The following is a 24,349-nucleotide window of genomic DNA, read 5'->3' on the forward strand; positions in this document are numbered from 1 at the left end:
TTACAATTAAAAAGTTTTTTTTTATTTTTATTTTTTATGTTTGCCAGTCCACTTGTTAGATAATTCTAAAAGTGTGCGTTACTCAAATCAACCACAAGGGGGCGCCAGTTCTCCGTTTTGAGAACGGAACAGTTCGTTCAGCATCGTTTCCCACAATGCTTTGCGTGGAGTCCAGCCGTCTCTCTCTCTCCCCAACAATGCAGCTTTTAATGGAGCGGTGAGCGCTGTGATATGGAAGCCGTGCAACACCACACAAGGTTGTCCGGGGACCGTGCTCGTTAAAATTTAACCTTGGGAGGTCCAACCGTTGGTCCAACCTCTCGACCGGTTTTTACCTGCGTTACTTGACATCCTGAGCTGGTTTTACTGAGGTGAGTAGCCCCTTCAAGCTAACATTTGGTCTGTAGTTCAGAGTAAATTACATTTTGTTATGACCACCGCTGCTGCTGGCTAGCAGGCGAGCTAACTGGACAGATGGGACACCGTTGTGCTTTTTCTCTGCATCTCACATCTTTATTACGGTAACATCATGTCTTGACGTAGTCCCTTTTTTTTGTCGGACATTTCTAATTTGGCTTGAGTTGCAAAAACTGGGTCTCGAAGGTTTAAGTTTAATTTTCTGCAGCCGCCACAAACCGAGTGACTCTTAAACACGTCAAACTCAAATGTAGTTGATGCAATTTTCACTATCTGCAATTATTTATTTTAGTTATGGTTTAAAAAAAAAAAAACGTGTGTTCTTTCCACCCTAAAGTTATTTTAAGTGCGACTAAAATGCCAAATCGTTTTAAAAATGTTCCTGTTAGGTATTTCTAGCAGTTGTCATAGTTTATATATTCAAATATTACAAGCCACTAATACATTATTCAAAACACTTTAAAAAAGAGGTTGTGATTGGTGTTTTTAGTGTCACAGTTGCACTAAATTATACATCATTCATTCTGTCTGAAATGTTTTAATTAATAATTAGAAGCAGCTTGTATTGACAGTTGACTCCACAGGTCCATCTAAAAAAATAGAATATTGTGAAAATGTTTTTGTGTGTGTGTGTCAGTCATTTCAGAAAGTGAAACTCATATTACATAGATGCATTACACTGAGTGAAGTATTTCAAGGCTTTATTTCTTGTGATGTTGATGATTATGGCTTACAGATAATGAAAAACCCAAATTTAGTGTCTCAGAAAATTAGAATATTGTGAAGAGGTCCACTATTGTGACCTCCTGGTGTCACCCTAATCAGCTGATTAACTCCTAGACATGAGAGAAATGGCTCATTCCTCAAGTCGAGCCACTCTTGAACCAGAGACAAAGTCAGAAGTGTCTTACCTGGCAGAGGAGACGAAGAGCTGGACCTTTGCTCAGTGGTCCAATGTCCTCTTTTCAGATTCAAGTAAAATTTTCACATCATTTATAAATCAAGATCCCAGAGTTTGGCGGAAGAGTGGAGAGGACCAGAATCCACGTTGCTTGAAGTCCAGTGTGAAGTTTCCACAGTCGGTGATGGTTTGGCGCCATGTCCTCTGTGTTTTCTGAAGTCCACAGTCAGTGCAGTAAAATACCAGGACATTTTAGAGACTTGCTGACGACCTTTATGGAGATGCTGATTTCATTTTCCAGCAGGACTCTGCTCCTGCCCACACTGACAAAGGTACCAAAAGGTACCTATGTAATAATCTAATTTTCTGAGACACTGAATTTTGTCTCTTTCATTATCTGTTAGCCACAATCATCAAAATGACAAGAAATACAAGTTTGAGGTATTTCACTCTGTGTAATGAAGCTATATTATATATAAATGAAAAATACGAGTTTCACTTTCTGAAAGGATTCACAAGAAAAATTGGAACTTTTTCACAATATTCCAATTTTTTTTAAACGCACATGTAAATATGGCAAAAAATTTAAAGCTTTTGTGCAACCCATTAGAGCTCTGAATAAGTGTTGAGGATCAGTCTCAGCTACTACCACAGCAAACTGTAGGTTAATTGTAGGTTATTTACCAAAGGTGATGCATAATAATAGTCACCCTGAACCTTTAATATCTGTAAAACTGTTGGAGTTATAGTTGTTCTGGCTGTTGCAGCCATATTGAATCACATTGACTCCAATCTTTACTCACTTATATATCCAATGATTACTTTCTGTAACTTTCATTAATGTTTGTCTAGTGGTTCATGACAGTTTGCCAACAGGCAAATACAGTCAAAAAAACATTAACAAAATTAATACAGTTTTGTTTTTTTTGCACTTGCACATGTTTACGGCAAGTCATAATTTTAATTCACATTTAATATTCCCCTTACTTTGAGTGGGCATGCCATCTTTTAAATGTTTCTGAGTAAAGCAGATTATTACCTCATTTGCATTGTGGCAGGAAACAAAGTTCAGAGCGACCTTGTGTAAACATTTTAACGCAGGATAGTTTGATGGTGTTGAGCTCTGAGCAGATGTGAACCCCGAGGAAGCCAGCAGGTGTTGCGTTTTCCAGGTATCCAGTTTAGCCTAAGTCTGAGCTCTCAGTTATCCGCTTCATTGCTTTGTCAGAGCTGTCAGCCAAAGGCGGTGAGGTGAGTTGATTTGTGGCTGTAACCGACTACGTGGGTCGTTCCAAGTTGCTGAGCAGAAATCTGAACCTAGTCCTTCAGAGAATCCTAGAAAAGAGAATGCAGAAAAGTATCTGCATGAACCCCATACCATTGTATGTAAAGCCGAAATGACTCCACCTTGTTTCCAGTTTAAAACAACTTTAATACTTTTAAAACCAGACTACATGTTGTGATAGACGGGAATAAAAAAAAAAACAAGCGCAGCTCTCATCCTCAGTCTTGTTTTAAAATATAAAAAAGCTTTTATATCATGCGATTTGAACTTTTGGTCGTTTTACAATCAAACTAGACCATAATGTTGACTATTATGCACCACACAGGGCAGCAGGTTTCCCGTTGTGGAGAAGAATATTGATCTTTATCTCTCGAGAGTCGCACCAGTTTCTTGTAGTCACATTTTGCTGCAATTGCGCACAACAAAAACGACAATAAAATCAGCATTCTTTACCTTTTAGTAACAGAATCGTTATCGTTGTGATATTTTGGCTTAAGAATTTTACCAACATAAGGCATCTGTAAATCATGATCTAAAGTAATGTCTTCAGCATGTTTTATTAATGGCTGATTATCACATTTTCTGGAGTCTATTTAGTTTTGTGGTAAAATCAGGGATGGGAATTTTTAGGCTCCTCGGCTACAGTTCAGACGGGCTGGGATGCATTTCTAAAACAATTCTTCCTGCTTTGTGATGATCTTAAAATGCATAAACACTGTTATATTTTCATGTTTTAATAAAAACAAGATAGCAAAATTTAATGCAACACCCCCCCCCCCCCCCCCCCCGTTAATCACTGTTTACCAACAGTTAGCATAATAGCTAACTGAAAACGCCATAAAAAAGCTAACATGATTGGCGATGTTTTTAATCACTGGAAATGCATACATGGATCAACCGTTTCAGTCATTACTTAAGGTTTTGATCCAGTTTGACATGACTCAACGAGGAAAAGGGCCGGCAACAGAGGACGGGGCATGCCAAAGACCCCATCTTAGCACCGACATAACTGGTTTGTTCCACTTTGGAGTAAGCTGTTTGGGGGAAGAATCAGTTTTGTGTTGTTTCCTTGACTGATGAAGCCTTCTGGATGGAAGGTGAAACGTTTCAGCACAAAAAAATAAACTGTCCAGATGACCTGACTGAAAATTGTTGGATTGTATACCTGGATTATAGAGCATGGACTTTTTTTGATTACTTAAGATTATTCGTGTTACGATAACTTCAGCTTTTATTTATAGATTTATTTTCTTCAGGATTCAGCAAAGTAAAGAGAACTACGGTGTCTCTACTAGGACAAACGCCACCACAAAATAACCAATCTGCTCTTTAGTTATTTTTGGCATTTAAAAATCAATTTAGAGTATTTTGTGTGCACAATCCTAAAAACATGTTTTACCTTCCGCCCCTTGTTAAAACGGAGCTTAGCAGAAATTCAGATGGATGCTTCATAATTTATGAAGCAGCAGTTCGTGTTTTGGTTTATTTCACCAACCATCTTTCTCGCACTGAACCTTGTTTGACACCAGCTGGCAGAAGAACTGCTGCTCTAATGCAGTTAAGTTTTTCTTCTTCTTTTCCCATCTCTGCATATGTTTTCCAGCCCCATACCTCAGGTTATGCTCAGGCTGGCTCACTGCCCTGGCTTAACTAAAACTCCATCATTATTTACACCTGAAGGTTTCCTTTCTGCTGTCGTCATGCGCCAAAGTTATCTGCAGGGAAAAGGCTCAGTGTGGTTGGATGTTTTCTTGTCAAATATTCAGTTTGGTGAAGTATCGCTGTAACATTAGTTTTTTTTTATTTATTGAAACATGTGTTTAAAACAAGTTTAAGCTAAAGATGAGCGTAGTCCGCACCCGTCTTGTGTGAACGTTTTTATCAGATGTCGGATGCTTAAATCAATGTGCAGCTCAGGGTTTTTAATGTCTCAACTGTTTTTTGTTTTTTTTGTTAGGTAGCAACAACTCACTCCAACAAAAGTTTCAAGAAATATGTCAATCCAAAGCACATTTTGCTAAAAAAAAAAGAACAACTTTCGTTTTGTGGCATCCTTTTTATGGACTTGTACGTTCAAGTACTGCTCATGGGAGTTTTCATTTAAATAAAAACTTTATGCTTGAAAATAAATGATTTGACAAGTATCAGAGTTGATGCTCAATAATTCAGGTAAAAAAATCCAACAGAGTTCAGTCAGGTCATCTGGACGGTTTCTTTTTTGTCGAGACGTTTCATCCAAAGGACTTAATCAGTACGAGGAGCCACAACAAACTTGGTCCCACAAGCAGCACACTCGTGGACCAACCAGTTTGCTGGTGATAAGATGGTTTCTGGGGCCCGCTCTCTCCCCCGTCGACTCCTCTGAGGCAGCCGTAGCTTAAGTGGTTCAAACCATCAAAGTCCATGCGCAATAATCCAGGTAAAAAAAAAAATCTAACAAAGTTCAGTATGGTCTTCTGGACGGTTTCTTTTTTGTTGAGACGTTTTGTCCTTCATCCAAAGGACTTCATCAGTCCAAGGAGCCACAACAAACTTGTGGGACTAAGTTTGTTGTGGATCCTTGGACTGATGAACTCCTTTGAACGAAGGACGAAAAATATCTTAAAAAATAAAAAACGGAAACCGTCCAGATGACCTGACTGAACTTTGCTGGATTATTTTACCTGGTGGATCTAACGAGTGATTTAAGATTCCTTTAACAGTAGATCAGTCTAACATGTCAAAAGTAGTTGATGAAATCTGCCAGTTAATCGCTGATTCATACTGCAATACTTAGATATCATAGACTTTTTTTTTTTTTTTAATCTGTCCCATCCATCAGAAGGAATTGAGTGATAAAGTGCATTACGGCAAACAAATGGGTGTGTAAAGCTGTCGAAGCTTTTAACTCATCACATACGTAATCCTTAGTGAGTGTTACAGATTCACCAGCCAAGACCTCTCTGACAGCACAACCCTCACCAACATGTTACGTTGTGTTGTTCTTAAATTATTCAGATCTAAAATCCTTCATTTTCTCTCACCCTCTGGAAGCTTTTCCTCCAAATATGTCCACGCCGTCCAGTGTTTTTACAGCTGCAAATGAAAACTACTGAAGTCCAAGAGTTACAGCCTTGCCCCTGTGAGAAAAGTAATGCCGTTAAGCATCATGTTTGTCTTCCTTTAAATGTATTTTCTCTGTAAGCCTCGGGCTGTGTGATGCCGCTCTGCCGCTCTCAGTACTCTTGTTCTCAGTGAAGTGAAGGAAGTAAAACGCGTTGCTCTAATCTTATGAGATCAGCCTTTGTTGCGAGTTGTAAAAATTAGTGTGACCTGACTGCCGTCTTTTTCCACTCCGACCTGGAAGTTGTGGAGTTTAACTGAGAGCTGAACCAAAAAGTACTTTTTTATTAAGCTGGTTCTTCGGTTTACTTTGAAACGGTTCAAAAAGAGGTGCAGCCCTGATCTCCTTCATTTTGGGTGATCGGCGATCAGTCGATACTAACATGAGAAACCAATTTTTTTAGTTTTAACAATTGTCTAAACTTCATTCATATTTCAGAGCACTACCCGTTAAAACAAGTTTGTATTGTTTCTAGGATATTGATCAAGGGTATGTTTTTCTATAAAATAAGATTGGAAAACTGCGTTGTGACCTTATCGGTATCGGCAGGTCAGGCTTTTTAGAAATCGGTGATCGTCCAGAAAACTGCAATCGGTGCACCCCTACCTCAAAAAGTGCTGTAGTTGAGTCAAATTTCAAAAGGTTTTGGAGTCGTCTGGTGTAATGCACCCCAGCTTTGGAACTGTGATCAGAAGGAGACCCAATGGGTCATCAAATGGAGAGAGCTTTAGGAGTTTCGACTTCTTGTTCTGAACGTTTATTGAACAACCGAAGGCCGTTTTGATTCATTCTGCACCAGGTAAGAGATAAATCAATGACATGACTGAAATTTGTGTTCAGAACCGATGCAGCAGCTTGTAAAAATACTGAATCTGAAAAATACTGGGAAAGGAGAGGGATAGCAGGACTAATGTTACTTTGTTGCGGTGTTAAAATGTCAAAACCGTCAATTTTTTTTGTTTGTTTTGCCATTCGGTTTAAATGTCTCTTAAAATACCAGAAACTATAGATTATTTATTTTTGTTGGTTTCCACAGAGCTCCACCTCTCCTACATGTGGGGTTGGGGATGTTGTACATTTTATCTTGTAGTCTGTAACAGTCAGACTTGGCTTATCTACCACAGAGTCGGAGCTTGTTTTGAAGTAAACTTTTGCAACTAGCTACAAGGGAGTAGCACGTTGGCTGGTGAAATTTATAAAGTTTACTGCAGGCTCGTTAAGGAGGCTATTAAACCAGCTGTATTATTAATTAACACCCGCTTGTCAGGTTCTCAACAGTACTTTACAAAGAGCAGAACTTCAGAAATGAAGGAATACAGCTACTACAATAACTTAAAATTTATAAACTAACAATTAAATTAAATAAAACTGCCTGTTGACTTTGGTGTGACACCATGTTAAATTTTATGTTCATTCTCAATACTTGTGAATAAATGAAAATGTTAGTTTTGATTTTAATAAAAAAATGTTCACAAATTTGTTGCAAATCTGTCTTAAGTGCAAAAAAGAGCTAACAGATTTTATATAAAAAGTGACTGTTGTGTTCTCAGTCTAAAATAACTACAAACCTTTTTAGTATTCTATTATATCTACAATAACGTCATTATTAAGCTGTATGTGACATTATTTAGGAAGCAAAAGTAACGGTAATTGCATTTTTGTTTATAATTGAAAACAAACGGATAATGTGATGCATTTTTTATTTTCTATTTTTTTCCAGAATACCGTTAAACATTTGCGTTGTTGCTCGGTGTTAACAAACCGTCAGAATCTCATACCAGCCCTTATCTTCTATCTGCTCTCCTTAACGGAGACTTTCTAAACATGTCTTGCTCGGGTGCGACCACTTTTCGGATGGTACGACGCCATAATTTCTCCACGTCAGAGGCTAATAACTCTGGCACTTTTCCCACAATCCATCAGTGTCTGGAGGACGTGGCTTGTGGGGTTCTGGCAGCTGTTGTCAGGCTGAGTCAATCTGTTCTGGCCTCTGCCAACCCGCTCAGAAGGAAGAGCTCTCGGGAGCAAGCATGGCTGCTATGGCAAGATAACAAGAGGATTTATAAGTTAGTCGGGCGTGATTTTACACATTACTTCTGCTGTGTTACTCCCAACTGCTTCTCTTTAAAGCTAAACAGAGTCCTGTCTCGTTGAGGATCCATTTAAGATGTTAATGGTAGATGTGAAACAACAGTGATGTGACGGAAAATAACCAACATTACATTTGTCAAGTAAAACTTCCTGCAAAGTTTCTTTAAAGGTTGTTTTTATACATTTATTAATTACAAAAATCTCTTATTTACTAATACTGAGCTCATACACTTTTATAAAAATATTTGTGGATCACAAAGGAAATAAATAAACGCTGACATTTACTGTCTAAGCAGATCTCACTTGTAAATGAGTCTTCGAGGCTCAATGTGATTTGTCTAAATAAAGGTTGAATGAAAACTGATATAATGGGGGGGCTGATGGAAAGTGAGTAATTTTTCTACTTCCTAGCTCGTTCAGAAAATATGAATCACTGCCTTTTCGGATTTCTGCCAGTCACTTCTGGTGTTAAAATCAAAGTCACATACGTTTTTAAATACTTGAAGTAATGACTGAAATTACTGTGATTTCATGGTGATATCATTAAAAAGCAACACTGTCAAAACAGATGGATTAAAATTCCTTTAAAGGTTCCGACATTTGCTTTTCTACATCTTTTATGCCTTGTTGTATAGTTTTAATTTATTTAGTAGTTGGAGGGGTGAGAATTGGCAGAGACCTCACAGTTAGGCTCAGCGGTCAAGGCAAATATTTGGGTCCGAGCTTCAATTTACAGATTGCCTAGAACGCAGCTCTGTTCACAACTTTCCAGAAGGTTGGGTGGAAGGAAATGTCACACTAACTTTAAATTCCTGTGAAATGTGTGGATGTAAAAGTGTGAAAATGGTCCAAAATAAGATGGTGTCCAGAAAGCAGCAGGTATTTGTCAGGATTAAATGTGGATTACAGAATATCACGGATACATTTAATGGTGGCTGTGTTCAACTTGCAGTATTCTGCAAATGTTTTGAGCCACTTCTCTTTTTTTATATTTTGCTTGTTTTAAATTCTTTTCTACATACAACTAAAAACATGAGGAGAAAGTACAACTTCACCAATGCTTCATGATAATAGAAAAACTTATGTGCAATATTATTGATTATTATTGTGACAGTCGCAATAAACACATGTTTTCCTCTCTCCTCACTTTATTTTCTGTCATTCCAATCATCTAAACCAGGTGTGGGCATCAAAGCTAGTGTCGGTCCATAAGCTTGACCAAATGTATTGATAAACTGAACATGAGTGCGTTGTACTTGAAATATAACGGCCTACAGTTTATTCCAGTCCTTTGAGATATTGATATTCTGCTAATTGATATTGTGATGGCAAGTCTTCACAACAAGCTTCTGCTACTGGATTGTCTAAAACACAATTTAAAGTTGATTCTTTGCCAAGTTTTTCCATTTTGACATAAACACTATGTAGTTCTTTCCTTAACTTAAATTGGGTGCCTCTTTTTTTTTAAGTTTGAATGAAATTAAGGTCAGTATTGAGTGACTTACAAACCAACAGTTCCTTTGAAAATGGCCACCTGCACTACCAAAGGCTGAAAAATGTGAAAAATGTAAAAAAATAAATAAATAAAATTGTCAGTGCAAAAAAAGGCTTTTGAAATGTTTGGTCAGTGGCTTGATAACATTATATTATATTAACAGTAGCATCTATAACAACTCATTAATGGAACCAGGATGATGAGTTACAACATTTAATTTCCCTCTGGGATTAATAAAGTATTTTTGAATTGAATTGATTGTGTGTAATATTAACTGACAGCAGCTGTTGCTATCAAAGGAATCATCAACTCTCTTTTTGCTGATGTCTCAGGCATTATCAGCTGCTATTGTGATCCTCCAGTAGCTTCATAATGGCCGAGTGATACAGCCAAACATCATCACTGTGCCATTTATTACATCTCTGTGTTTATATTGTCAGTCAGGCAAGAAACGTATTCATCCTCTAGGATTGCTTCGGTAAATCTGAATGTGGATGTAGCTGTTGTTCACTAGAAAACTTGAAGTTTAAGGTAGTTTTTCTAGTCTGTTGAATCCAAATGGAGGTTTTTTTTTGTTTGTTTTAAACCAAAGATTATTCACAAAACTTGTGGCAAATCTTAGGCCACTTGCTGTTAAAATCCCAGTAGAAAATAAAATTCAAGAAATCCTGCAGTCCTTTTAACACCTCAAGAGGTAGGCACCGTTTCCTGCGTAGGACAAAGACTTAAATAAAAATTAAAACTGGATGTTGTTCCTTACTGAGCGTCATTGTCAGATAGCTTAGATGTTAAAATTATAAGAGAAAGAGGTTCATTTTGACATGTAGGAACCTTGGTGGCTTTTAGTTTGACACTGAGTTTCCTTGACTAAAACAAAAATACTTTTTCTCCTTTTGTTCTTGTCTTTTTGTAACACTGAGCTGGGCTCACTTTGCTCCAGATAAAGCACGATTGTAGCCCAGTTGACTGATTAAGGTCGGCTGTTTCATCAGAATTGTAACATATTAGGCTGTAAAATGTCCCTGGCTTTTGATTAATGAGAGGAAATGTGTTTAATTAATTACATCTTGTTGCAGCAGAGCTGACGCAGTGCAGCTGGCAGGCAGAATTGTGACAAATTTTCTCACTTTAACTGCAGTTGAAGTATTTATATAAAACAGTAAAAGAGATTATCTGATGGAAAAAGCATATCAAACTTTCACAATGTGAGGACAACAAAAAGTGTGGTTGTGGAAGCAGATATTCATCTAATCTGAGAAGCTTATTTGTAGCCTGACATTTCATGTTTCAAAGATAATTATGTAGATGCAAACGAGTAAACGAGTAGCATATGGGTGCCTGTAATTAGATTTTTGGTAATGAATGGTTCAAATACCTGTTAGGCATATTTAGTCACAGAAGTTTCTACTGAACAAAGTCTAAAGCTTTGCAGTATGTATGATTTTCCAGTCGGGACACAGATAAAGGTTGTTTTACCCTTTTTTGCACAAAATTATATTCCGTGCAGTTTTATTTTATGATTGTTGCCTGTCTTGGAAGTTGGAACCAATTCTCTATTCCAGCTTTTTGGTCAAAAGAACTGGTGTTAAATTGGCACCCACTCTGCTGGATCAGAGAAATGGACCTCCTCAGCTGGGTGCTGGGAATGTAGAGCAGCTGGATCAACAAAAATGGGACTGTTGTGTTTAAACAAACAGCTCAGCTTTAGGTTTGAACTGGTAAAAGCCTAACTTCAACATAGACTTCAAGGCAAAGCAACGTTGTAGTAACATGGGAGTCACTGGTCGTCTCAATTTCCTGCCGTTTTAAACATTTTATTATTGCAAGTTGGAAACTGAACAAATATTTAATTAAAATCTGTCCAGTGGTCCACAAGATATTTTGCCAATAGACACCATGTTGGGCAGCACGGTGGCGCAACTGGTAGAGCTGCTGCCTCTCAGCGAGAAGGTCCTTGGTTCAAACCCCGGTCCAGGGGCCTTTCTGGGTGGAGTTTGCATGTTCTCTCCGTGCATGCGTGGGTTTTCTCCGGGTACTCCGGTTTCCTCCCACAGACCAAAAACATGCATGTTAGGCTGATTGGTAACTCTAAATTGTCCCTAGGTGTGAGTGAGAGAGTGAATGGTTGTTTGTGTCGTTTGTCTCTATGTGGCCCTGTGATGGACTTGCGACCCGTCCAGGGTGTACCCCGCCCCTCGCACAGTGATTGCTGGACATGGGCACCAGCGACCCCCGTGACCCAAAAATGGAATAAACGGGTAAAGATAATGGATGGATGGATGGATGGATGGACACCATGTTGACCGTAAATGGTTAATGGCAAAATGTTGAATCTTTTTCCAATCTGTTAGCACTCAAAATATGTTTTAGAGATCAGTCTTGCCTACTACCACAACAAATTTTACATTCATATCTAAAAAAACTTTTAAGATGAGTTGAATTGGGTTGACTCCAAAAGTGCATCTGTTGTAGATGTACATATAATAATTGAGTTTTATTAAAATTCATCTAGCAGCATATGAAATATTGTGTTAACGGAGAGATGCACAAACATACAGACATGAACTAAAACATTATTGTACATGTTTGCCTTTCGGCAGCGGGTGAATTTGTTTGCACATCTTGATGGCAGCAGAGTCGAAGCAGGTTAGCGTTATCTGGCGCTGAGGAGTGACTCACATACGTGTTGCTCTTGACAACGGCTTTATAAATGCACACTGGTGATGTACACTGGTTTGAGGCACGGGAGCCATAACCACAGAGGGAAAGCGTCTGGGATTAGCATTGTTATTGGTTAAATAGCCAAGAGTAAGAGCTGATATAGGTAAATATTACTAATGATAATAGAATGTATAAGCCATGTAATGTAAACATGCCACAAAGCTGTGTGTGCTACAGTTGTGCCAACCATAGAGAAAAAGAAAAGTATGTCTCATTTCACAAGTAAGCAGATTTGATTTTATTTATCTCAATGTAAATGTGATCTGACCCTAACTGAAGCTAATGATGTAATGGTTTAAAATTCAAATGAGCCTATAAAGCTGATGTAATCTCAGTTAATTAATGGCTAGTAGATATTAGCTTCTGTGTCATACAGTGTAGCACTATGGTCAAGGTTCTTTATTGTCATTCGCATCGTATGTGGTACATGTGGTGGAACGCAATTGTGTACACAGGGTCCCGGTTACATCCAACAAAAGTATAATTTGTAAAAGAAAAACGGTAATAAGATCCAAGATATGAACTGAGAAATATGCTAAACACTTAATAGTGCAAAAATGGTAATACACTGAACAACAACAGCACGAACATGAGTCTGTGTGAGCAGATGAGTACGAATGAACACGGCAGCGTGAAATAAGTTGGCAGCATGAGATCAGCAGCATGAGATCAGCAGCGCATATCAACAATCTGGCATTACTGTGATTTTTTTTTTTTTTTTTTTTTTTTTTTTTCCTGAATCATGCTACAATTTAGCACAAATTAAATTGTACAATCTGGTATTGCCTCTAATTTATGTAATATTTACATAAAGTATAATATTATGTCATTGACTATTTTTAGGTTTCCATTCCACAAACCTGACATACTGAGACGATGGTTAGCCAATATCAGTAGAGACAAGATTCATCCTTCAAAGTATCACCGGATACGAAGTGAACATTTTCTAAGTGTCGACTACAGACCAGGTAAAAAATAAATATGTTATTCCAATACTGGTATGCAATACCCTTTTATATGTAATTTCTGTGTTGTGTGTGTTAATGACTGACTTCAGATCTACCAGTAGTTATCCTTGTATATCATCTAGCTGTTTTACATGTTTGTTAAATTAAATTAACTTTAATAATCAATTCTATTAATTTATTATAAAAAGTTTACAGATACTTTGTGACACAGATCCAGTTGGGCTTGCTGTTAATCAAATAGTTGCTGTGTCGGCTGGGAGCTGTTGCCCTCTTTGCTCCTCCACGATGTCACAGATGCAAGCAGTGGGCAGGGTAGGGAGTGCGCTCTAGTTATTTACCTCTATGGTTTGAGGACAAAATGAAACGAAATATGTCTCCCTGCTCTGTGGTACATTACATATGTTTAAGTACACCCAAAAAGGAGGTTCAAAGGGTGCATGGGACAGACATTTACAGTATTACAGTGGTGTCTCTCTCATAATGGAAATGCATAACCAGCTCTTTGAAGGTCGATAGTCTGCTAAATCTATATAATAAGTTGTCTTTATTGTATGCAATTAATTCCAAGTACTTTATTACAAGTTTTAATTATGCATGATGTTCAGCCAGGCCACTTTTTAAACATTACCCAGCTGGAACTGTTGACATCGCACTACATGTCCTCAGCGCGTTGAAATTTCCTCCCTCACTTCTCAAGGTTAATGTTGTGGAATTTTGTCGGAAACTGATATCGTATCTTCAGTTCAGATATCCGCAGCAGCTCTGACATCCCTGATGTAATTTTGCCTATCTCATCAGCAACCGCTGGTAGTCAGAGCTTTCTCCTTGGTGGATCCACAAAAGAGCAAGGTGTGCACTCGCGCAAGTCTGTCGTCATTTATCAAATTATTGAAAGCAGCTATGGTTTTTCTTTCATTTTTTTTGGACGTATTGTTGTCCTTTTGATTCTGTCCTCTCCCTCACCACTAAGAATTTCTGCCCCATCAATAATCGTTAAGCTAATTTCTGAGTGTGTAGTGCCTGTCACAAGCTGTCCAAGATTTAGAGCTACAGCAGCGCTAGTTAGAGATGGGTAAATATTGTATCTGCACTAATATTTTAGAACGATATTGTATGCTTCATACATTCAGTGTAAGAACAGAGATGCTGCATTTAATATCCTTAACATTGCAGCTCATAAGTAAATACAATTATAAAATCTAAATCCATGACATGGGAACTCATGTACAAAGACTTGCGTGGATTTCCTACTGAAACATGGTGTACGCTTAAATCAAGAAAACAGCGTATGCACAAATAAGTCCAGATGTATGAAACCGTGCGTAGGCATGAATACAAGCACACTTCCTTTGTACATCCCAATCAACGTGGAATTGAGCGCATATGAGGGAATACCCGACTCCTCAGCTGTTCATCAAGGTGGATGGATGGATTACATGGACTGCACTGGTTTGTAAATGGATGCCTCAGTGCGCCGGAGAAAGGCTGAGGCGTTTCACACTTTACGCATGTGTTTATTGACATAACTCCTATACATGCATAGACAATCAGGGGCTTGGTAGAACGTCAGAATCTGTAGTTTAACCAGCAAAAAAACAGGAAATCACTCACTTGAACCACTGACTAGTAATGGTCCAATGAAGATAATATATGTGGGGGCACATAGGCTCCATGCACATCAGGGAGATTAATATTAGGACAATTAAATTAATTTACTCACCAAGAAGCCACTCATCCTTCATTGTGCCAGCTTGTAGTCTCTCCCCAACCATGCTGTTCATTAGGATGAATGAATCGTGTATTGAACCAGGCCACCTCGCCACAATGTTGGTTACCGGTAGATGCTTTTGCTCATCACATAATTTGCATATTGAATGAAAATGCTTCCTGTTAACATAAACGTATTCATCCTGTGATGATGCTTTTATAACGACGTTTGTGCAGTTGATGCACTTGCATTAGGAAAAGCGGCTGTCGCTACAAATTGTGCTTTAACATTGGCCTGTTCAACTGCATCGTCTCGTTCTTGTTTTATCGGTTCTCAAAATGGCGGACGCTCGGTGTGGTTTGAGCTCTTTTTAGCATTGCATTTCTCACACAAAGCTTTTAATTAAAAAAAATCAGTAAAGTTTTCAGCTTCTTTTGCAGAGAAAAAACAACTTTTTACACAAAGGCACGGGTTTCAACCGTGAATTTTGGAGCTTTGACAAGACGGAGGTTTTTTCCTGAGGTCGGCCTGTTAGCTTAGCTTGTAGCTTAGCTGCTTTTTAACGATCCAAACACACAATTTTGGATGGTTAAACAGATTTTTTTACATTTTTTTTTATGAGAGTCTGTGAAAAGCACCAGGGTTGAGCCTTTTGTCATCCAGTGTCTGCAGTAGAAAGAGACACGAAGAAACGATGCAGCCGATAAATGAAAATGAGGTGGATAATTTTCATTCAGCATGCGATTAATTGATTTATTGTTTATCACGACGGGCCTTCTCATTACACATTGGGCACATCTTTGCTTAAAACTTTGTCGCTAACTTTTAGTCAGCACTGCTGCTCTGTTAGCAGAATATTTCATAAACCACTGGATGATTTTAATGAAACTATCGTAAAGTAATTGTATATCTACAACTGACTAACATTTGGAGTCAACCTCAATAAAGATGGCTGCCACAACTAGTAAACCTTAGCTAACGCAAACGGCTATAGCGTAGTCTGTTTTACAGATATTGAGCTTAAATTTTATGTGGTTGTAGTTGAGACCCTAGTTGTGACATGTTACAATATTATGAGATTGCGCATAGTTATTTTAAAGTTTGACCAAAACTGCAACATAAGCTGGTCTTGGTCTCAAACTCTGGTGAAAGGCAGTGAGCTACATGCATTCCTTAAACTTTTAATTTGAATTCTGGCTTCCAAGTAAAACTTAATTTATTTGTTCCGCCAACATTTATGTGACTTTTATTTGTTTTGTTTTGTTTGGTCATTCCTAAAAACCAAACTATGGTAATTAAGAAACCAAAGCTAAAAGTTGCTAATAAAACAAAACAATGGCTGTGCATCTCTGCGCCTCTTGTATCTGAGGCTCATTAGTGGATTGTGTTGTCAGCTAAAAAGAGGGGGGACCCTGTTTCTCTCTGTCTGTTCTGACTCTAATTGGCTGTCACGTTCTCAGTTTTCACCAACACGGAGACTCTCCTCGCCGCTCCCCTGTGCGGCGGCTCGTGCCGCAGCAGTAAACGGCAGGAGCTTCATGGTCAGATTAGCACGTACTGTGATGTCGGGGCGATTTAATTTTGTTTATCACTCTCCGTTTTAGGGAACACTAAGGATGTGGACCTTATCACTGCAGTGCTTTTTGATCTCGTTCATGATCTTCAAGCACATTTTGTATTTGCTTTAATGTCAGTTGACGGTAATGAAAGAATTCGACAAGAACTTGGACACCTTGAGTTACACTCCCCAGAGTAAACTTTGTCACAGTGCAGCAGCTTTGGAGGTTGGAAGGCACCCAGGCCCATCTGTCATTATGAACTCGTTCTTTCTGTTTCTCTTTTTTTGCTCATCTGTCTCTGCCTCTTTCTTTCTGTTCGTCAACATCTCTGTCTGTGCCTGTGTGAAAAGGTGTTTTGCAGCGGAATAAATATTAATCTGTGCTGTTTTGTTTGCGAACATATTCAGTCTGCCTCTGCTTGTTTCTGTCTCTTTTGCATTTTTTTTTTAAATGCACTTGCTGAGCTCTTAAGGTCAGCACCTCTTTGTGTTTGCTCTGAGGAAGAAGAGGTCGACTTTGAATAAGCCAGTCTTAATTGCTCCCATTCTGGGTCATCACATCAATGCTGTGGAGTCACAATGACCTGATTGGCTTAAGTTAGGTGTTATTAGATAATGAAGGAAAAGCAGGAAGCAGCGCTTGTTAGGCTCGTCTTAGACCTGGAGAGACGGGGTCGTCTTATTGGGAGGGGATGCACGTGATGCCTCCCACAGAGGTAGCATCAATTTCTGTCAACGCTTGAATTAATGTTTTTAATGATTATCGTAATAAAGCGTATTAAAAATGTGGCTTTTGTTTCTATTATAGCTATTTTCTGTTAGTAGCTTACTAATGGCTTATTTAAAATGGAATTAGAACAGCACGAAGACGAGTATTTGTTTTTATTTTTATTTTCAGTGAGTTTTTTTTTTTTTTTTTTTTTTTAACCACACAGATTTAATATCCTGATGCATGCTCAATAATCCAGGTAGAAAAATCTAAAAAAGTTAAATCTGGTCCTCTGGAAATAAAAAAAATTAAAAAAAACACACAGATTTAAGTTTCTCAAATAAGGGTGTCTAGATTTATGAAGCAAACTCTCTGAACTCTAAGCAGAATATTAAAATTATGTCCAATTCACAGTGAAAACTTTTTGTTGTTCCTACAAAAAAAAAAAAAAAATTAATTTACAGTTTTAAAAGATACTCAGAATTTTTTATTTATTTATTTATTTTTTAATTTATATCGTCTTGTAAATTAAAACTTGGGTCAGATTCCTGAAGGCGATGTCATAAAGACAAGTCAAAAAAGTACACAATGTGTACTTGCATTAAGAATTTGTAAGCTAAGTTTCATGTACTATTTGCATTCGTTTACCTTTGAAAACGGCCAAAGAGACTGAAAATGGATCAACAGTGTTGACATCCATGTAAGAGTTGTATAGGATGTAAAAGCAAAATAATTTTCATAGAAGCTACGAGTGTTGGATCTCTCTTTATGGCGCTCCACCACCCTGCTTGAGTCCAGATATTTACTCTTGACAGTTGTCTTACTCTATATTTTTGTGTTTAGCTGCAGGTTCACTCTTATCTTTCAATCAAAATGCCTTCCCTGAGATTTTACACTTGGTCTATTCTGCCATATATGTTTACCTACATAGACTACGACCAGCCTAATGCAAGTGTGACTCAAGCTTTCTTGTGGTTTTGGGTGAACTCACACTCAGAGTACTTTGTTTATATGAGTGCATACCTGCATTTCAAAACTGCATATCAATATATCCAGAAAGCAAACTCTTTTAAACTGGTCCATTTTATATAATTTAATATAACTTTTTGTATGTTTTTTATAGTACAGTGGGTAGCTTTTTAAAAAAGTTTTCAACATTAGCTCAAAAACAGATTTTTTTTTTTAAGTGGTCAACTTAGTTCTGTAGTGTTGCTGTGCAAAAACTCTTCGGGATGCTCAGTCAGCCTTGTGCAGATGAGCGCTGACCCGTGGCTACAGCAGCTGCTTTCACCATAAAACCCTGTGACTCTGCCATCCCCTGCAGCAGCCTCTTTTTCTTTTTTGCACCTTCACAGAGAATGCTGCCTCTGAATATCCTTCATGAATTGCCAGTTAACTATTGGTAGCACTTGAGTACAAGGACCCAACGTCTATTAAGGAGACTAAAGTATGGTAACGGGAAGGAAGTCCCGCAGGCATGAGGCTTGTGGTCGCTGTTAAATCTTCTCCAAAGATCATCTCTCACTGCTGCTTGCATGAACTGTGTACTTTATTTTTTTCCAGACTTGTACAGTACTCAAGTTTTAGTTTAAGCATTGTCTTAACAACTGCTACCAAGGGCAGACAATCGTATGCAGAAGACTCCTTGAGGTACAATTGTTTAGGTTTAGATTATTATTCATTAAGATACTCACAGTTTAATTCACTAAATGTATGTGATATGTAAATGTATGATAGAGAAAAGTGCTACATTTATTAAATAGGAATCACTGTGTTATTGCTTTAGCAAATATAAGCTCATTTGTAGAGTAATTAAATAAATATTAACTTAATGAGCTTAACTCCAGCAAAGCAGCGTTGTGATACTGCAGTCTTTGTGGACTCCTAAGTCTTGTAGCTCTTAAATGTTCTGTGTTTACACTTTGTAACAAAGCACAGTTGATATTAGATAGATGACGACTTATTCTTTGAAGGAATGCATGCCACTCGCTATCTTTATGCCAAACTTTTAAACCAAGATCTTGTGTTGAGAAATGATGGCGCTGAAGCCGTTTGAGTAAATCCTTTGCATTCTCAAGCATCATCACTTGATGCCACGCTCAGGGTAAGCACTGTGAATGACTCTCAGCTACTACAACCACTTTCAGCTCAAAATCTGTAAAACTGGCTGTTATGTTTTGTTTTTGTGTTTTGCCTAAAACCATTAGCTGTGGTTGCTAGCTATCCACGGATTACTTTTCCCACTGAACTAAAATACTATAGGACAGGGTTTTTTTTAAGAATACTTTGTGTAAATTTAATATGTAATAATTCCCAAATGTCCTCTTTGAGGAAGTATTGGGAAATCCATAACAATAACTGACAGTGTCTGCAGCCATGCAGGTATGATGGCAACATGCAGTATAATGGTGTCTGTGCATTTTTAAGTAGCTCACTTTTATTGCAACTTTAATCTTTGCTGCAGCGGCTTTCCTTTATACTCTTGGCACTGAACTTCTTGCTGCTCGGTGGTAAGAAATGATGGCATCATCATTGATCCCTACAAAATAAGTCAAGAGCATGCTTTACTGTGTGTTCTCTGTGCAGACAGGAGGTAGATTAAGATGACTTTAACAGAGTGACAATATTGTGCGGATTAGAATGTGGCGACAAGAGATTAAGGTTTAGGTCTATCTGTATGTGTTGCTCTTCCCTCCCAGAGACAGCCACAGCTAAAGCTTTAAGGCAGCATGTTTTTGGCTCCAGATTAGGTCTAGCTTTTTGCCAACATCTGTCTGTCAGAAGGCTTCTGACTCTGGCGGTCATGCACGCAGTTAATCAGACTGTTATGATAGTTGCCATTTGGTCACAATGCACCGCAGGCGCATCACTGTGCAGCAGGATAGAAGCCAGCGTTCACAGGGTCATCTGTCTTGCAAGTCTTTGCTGTTTGTGCAGCCTCTAAACTCCCACAGAAGGGATACCTGGATGTTGGGGATGCAGGATATTGGATTTTTGGCATATATCCGATATGCCGATATGTTAACTTATTTGGCCGATAACCGATACTGATGTTTTTAATATACTTTCCTTTGTCAGAACATAGCCCTCTTATTTTGGCTTATTTGCTACAAAAATTGTGCAACAGCTGTAAGAGCTGGTGACATATATTCAGTAACAGCCATATGTATATCACTTTAACTTATATTAAATGAAAAGTGTTAAATGTTGTTTATTAGCATTAGTCACCTGCGATGCTGTCTCACTTGTGGAGGCTTGTTCCAGGTTCCTAGCTGCAGTGTGGGATCCTCTGCACTCTTGTGCATGAAGGACAACCTTTTTAAGTTCAAAGTTTTTGTCTATCCATTGTGCCATAAGACACATGCTAACGGGGCTAACACGACGTCCAAATGTCTGTGGTAAAACTCACCTAAGTGCCATCGGCTATTAGCTTCTCAATAATGTCGGAAATAACAGCTTGTCTTTCTGGTAAGGCTACATCGGAAAAATATCAGACTGGGGACGATGTAGCGAGGCTCAACGTAGTCCAAAAATCTTCGGAATCCAATATCCGCAACAACAAAAAAAAAAAAATCTTCCACACCGCCAACATTTTGACTTCTTCCACTCCACTGTAATCAGATCAGGTAGGTGCGTGTGACGTCATCACGTTGTGCTGGTGCTCCAGGCATCCTTGTCACTGGGTTGTCATACAAAAATAGCGCTTTTTATATCTGTGAGTTATTTTGATGGAATGGCAGATGTCCGATATTTAACTTTAATGCTAATATTGGCCGATACCATACCGATAATATCGTGCATCCCTACTAGATGTACAGTGTATCATCAGAAACCATCCCAGGTTAACTTTGACCTAGGTGGACAAGTTTCTAGATAGTCTGATGCTTAACCCTCCTGCTGCCCTTGGGTCAAAATGACCCCTGAGGCCTCAGGGGTTCTAAGCATGCTGCTTAACACAGCCTGACTCAATCCCTACCTTAACTATTTATAGTTTCTGCCCAGAGCTACCCCAAACCTAAAACCAGAGTTCTACAACCTTTTTTGCACCACGGACCAGTTTTATGATGAAGATGCATTTTCCATGGACCAGCAGCAGGGCTGTGAGTGTGAGGAGAGATTATGGGCATAACAAAACATAATGAAGTGCATCATACATAATTTAATAATTACCTCTTTAATTTAAATATACTAATAATTTTATATTTTGGAAGATCATTTAAATTATTCTTATAATGCTACTCCTTAGCAATGCAGTTATCCACTAAATACGATGCTTTTTGCAGACATTTAATGAAGTGAAAGCCTTAAATAATTGTTTCCGACCTTTGTATTCATGTTTGATTTTTCTTCCAAAATACTCAAAAGCTTGTCTTTTAATGAACTGTGTGTTTGTATTTATTCTCCATGTGGTGAAGCAGAGCCGATAGCCACATATCACACGGAGCGCTTCACTCACCTGATGTGATGAACCTATAGTTTAATTCTGTGTTTTCTTTTAAATGCAGCTTTTTATTTGGTGGTAGTTGTGGAGCCTTCTGCACTGTCATCTGCAGGCTTGTTTTTCCTTTTACAAAGAAGCTTTCCAGTCCCGTTTGTTGTTTACTCATTTTGCCAAAGTTGGTTTGAGAGCTTACTAGTGAAATGATGAAATATAAAAGCAAAACAGTGACTGGAGTCAGGCAAGAGCTAAAAAGGTGCAGACGGAAGTGATTGATTTTCAAAATAAAATGCCATGCAGACTAACAGAAATTGAAAAAATAATTTTATTTATTTCTTTGTAGCCCTGTACTAAATGATCCATGTCCCGGTATTGGTCCCCGGCCCAGTGGTTGGGGATTCCTGCCTCAAACCCAGTCATAATTCATACCTCCTACTTGAAACTGTAATAAAAATTTCAAAATTGATTGTATTTCAACTTATTGTGATCTCAGTTACCAGTAAATCATCATTAGTTAACAGCACATTCATCTGTAAAAAGAACAACCAGCTGGTCTACAATTTTGACCAAGACGTTAAAATGCTGTAGAGTGATTCTGTGTTAGGGTATTGGCTAAATACTCTTGTATTCAGGATATTTAGTATTCATATCTAAAGGCCATTAAAATAAACGAGTAGAAGTATGTAAACACAGTTTGATCAACCAATCCGATTCGGAGTTGTGGTCAGTGGCCAATACAGTACATCTGTATTTGTATCTTTTTCTGACTTCGTTCCATCAAGGTCAGCTGCAGAAAGAAAAGCTTTGCAGAGAGTGGTGAAAGCTGCACAGAAGTCTGTTGGAGTCAACCTCCCCACCATCACAGACATTTACACCTCCATATGTAGGAAGAGGGTCACCTGCATCATGAAAGACCCCACTCACCCAGCACACAAACTTTTTGCCCCAGTCTCCTCAGGAAGGAGGTTAAGGAGCATTACATGTAGAACCACTAGACTGAGGAACAGCTTCTACCCTGTGTCTGTTAGACTCATGAATCTCTAACCAGAATTATCACTGTGAAGAATTGCATGTTGCTGCTGATCTGTTTCATGTTGCTGCTGATCTGTTTCATGTTGCTGTGTTCATTCGTGCTCATCTGCTCACACAGACTCATGTTTGTGCTGCTGTTCGGCATATTGTGTTTTTATGCTATTAGTGCTTATTGTATATTTAGCTGATGTTTTTCTTAGTTCATATCTTGGATCTTATTACTGTTTTTCTTTTACATTTTATTGTTGGATGTAACTGGGACCCTGTGCACAAAATTTCGTTCCACCACAATAAAGAATCTCTGACTCTGGCTCTGAATTATACCGCAAAGGTATAATAATAAGATGATAAAGACACTGATATAAACATTTTAGTCTGCAATGTAATGATTTTTATACATCAGAACTTTCGTTCAGATAAAAGCTGCAGGCAGTCATGATTACTTGACACAGAAATATGTCTGTTTTTTTAAGATGGTGTCTGTCTCAGCTGTAATCTAATCAAACGGTAATGAACGCTTTAGATATACAGATGTTTGAATTCACCACTAGCTAAGGGTGGAATATCCTTATCAAGAGAAGCAGATATGTTGGTGAAAGGTAAACACCGCCTACATTTCTCTGGCCTTTCAATCTGTCTAACTGAAGTCTTGCTTGCTATGTTGTGGGTTTGGTATTGTATTTAATAAAAATTGTTTATTCCTTGGTCTATCAGTTTACATCCATAAGGCTTTTGATGTACCATATTTTCAGCTAGAACGGCAGAGGATCTGTTCATGGAAATGGTCTATTCTGATATTTAGACTATAAATATCTTTCAGAGATTTTTGACAGGAAACCGCTGTGAATTCCACTGTTGCTAATTATGGACAAGAGCCGATTTGAGACCAGCAAATACCCACACACTTTTTTGTCCCTTATGTTTTCAACATGCGCTAAAAGTGAAATGGAATGGATCTACCGGTATATATGTGGTTATTCTTCTTCTCATTTAAAGGTTCAGCTCTTGTGACCTCAAATTTGTCTTACTATTTGAAACAAAACCACTCTACATCAGAGCTTGCTCTGTGTAGGCCTGAGCTTTTGCCCATTTTTGAAGCACTGCAGATGAGTCTACATCACTCCCTGGGATGGGCTGTTATCAAGGGTGCTCAGTAATTCGAGTCAGTGATGAGGTCAGGATTCAGGAGGAGGCCTTTAATGAGATTTGCTAAAGGTGCTGTTGGTATTAATTTGATGGCTGCATGTATCTTACTAGTGGTGGCCTTCCAAAGTCATCTGGTCAGTGTGACATGAAATGAGATGAAATTGAAAAGTTTAATTGAAAAACTAAAGAATACACTGTGTAGCACACTGGCAGTTTTTTTTTTTTTTTTTTGTGTGTGTGTGGGGGGGGGGGGGGCTGCTGTAGAAAATGGTGTGCAGATTAAACAGATGAGTCTTTATAAAGAAACAGCTGCTGTCAGTGTGAAGCTAGATTAAATTTCAAGAATCAGGGAAATATCAGCGAAAATATTTGATATGTTGAGGATCCACAAGTGTTATGAGTTGCACAAGCATCAGTACTCCTCTCCCACTGTGTGTAGAAAACCTGTCACAGACAAGTAAATGGCATGTTGATGAAGGTAAATTTTTCATGTATGCAGTTGCTCGTAGCTTGTCTACGTCTGATTTATCTCTTCACGTTTCACTTCACACCAAACGTCAAATACATAAAACTGTTTGTGATTATGACAAAGACTAAATATGCTACTTAATATTTAGTTTCTGTATTAGTAAACCATATTTTTTACTAGATAAGATTTGAGACTTTCATTATACTTTAGTCACTTTTTTTTTTTTTTGCTGGACATAATCATTGCAACTCATTGGTTCTTTATTTTCTGTTCCCTCATAGGTTCCTGCTTTAAGAAGAACAAAGACA

General features: G+C 38.2%; 1 long non-coding RNA gene across 1 annotated transcript; it reads left to right on the forward strand.

Moving 5' to 3' along the window:
• The first annotated feature begins 186 nt into the window (after positions 1–186).
• Positions 187–24,349, forward strand: LOC119418310. Its single transcript, XR_005187182.1, has 3 exons — positions 187–371; positions 12,857–12,981; positions 24,323–24,349. It is a non-coding gene; the product is annotated as an uncharacterized LOC119418310 (long non-coding RNA).

Source organism: Nematolebias whitei, chromosome 12, assembly GCF_014905685.2.
Source record: "Nematolebias whitei isolate Nwh7 chromosome 12, NemWhi1, whole genome shotgun sequence".
NCBI lineage: Eukaryota > Metazoa > Chordata > Actinopteri > Cyprinodontiformes > Rivulidae > Nematolebias > Nematolebias whitei.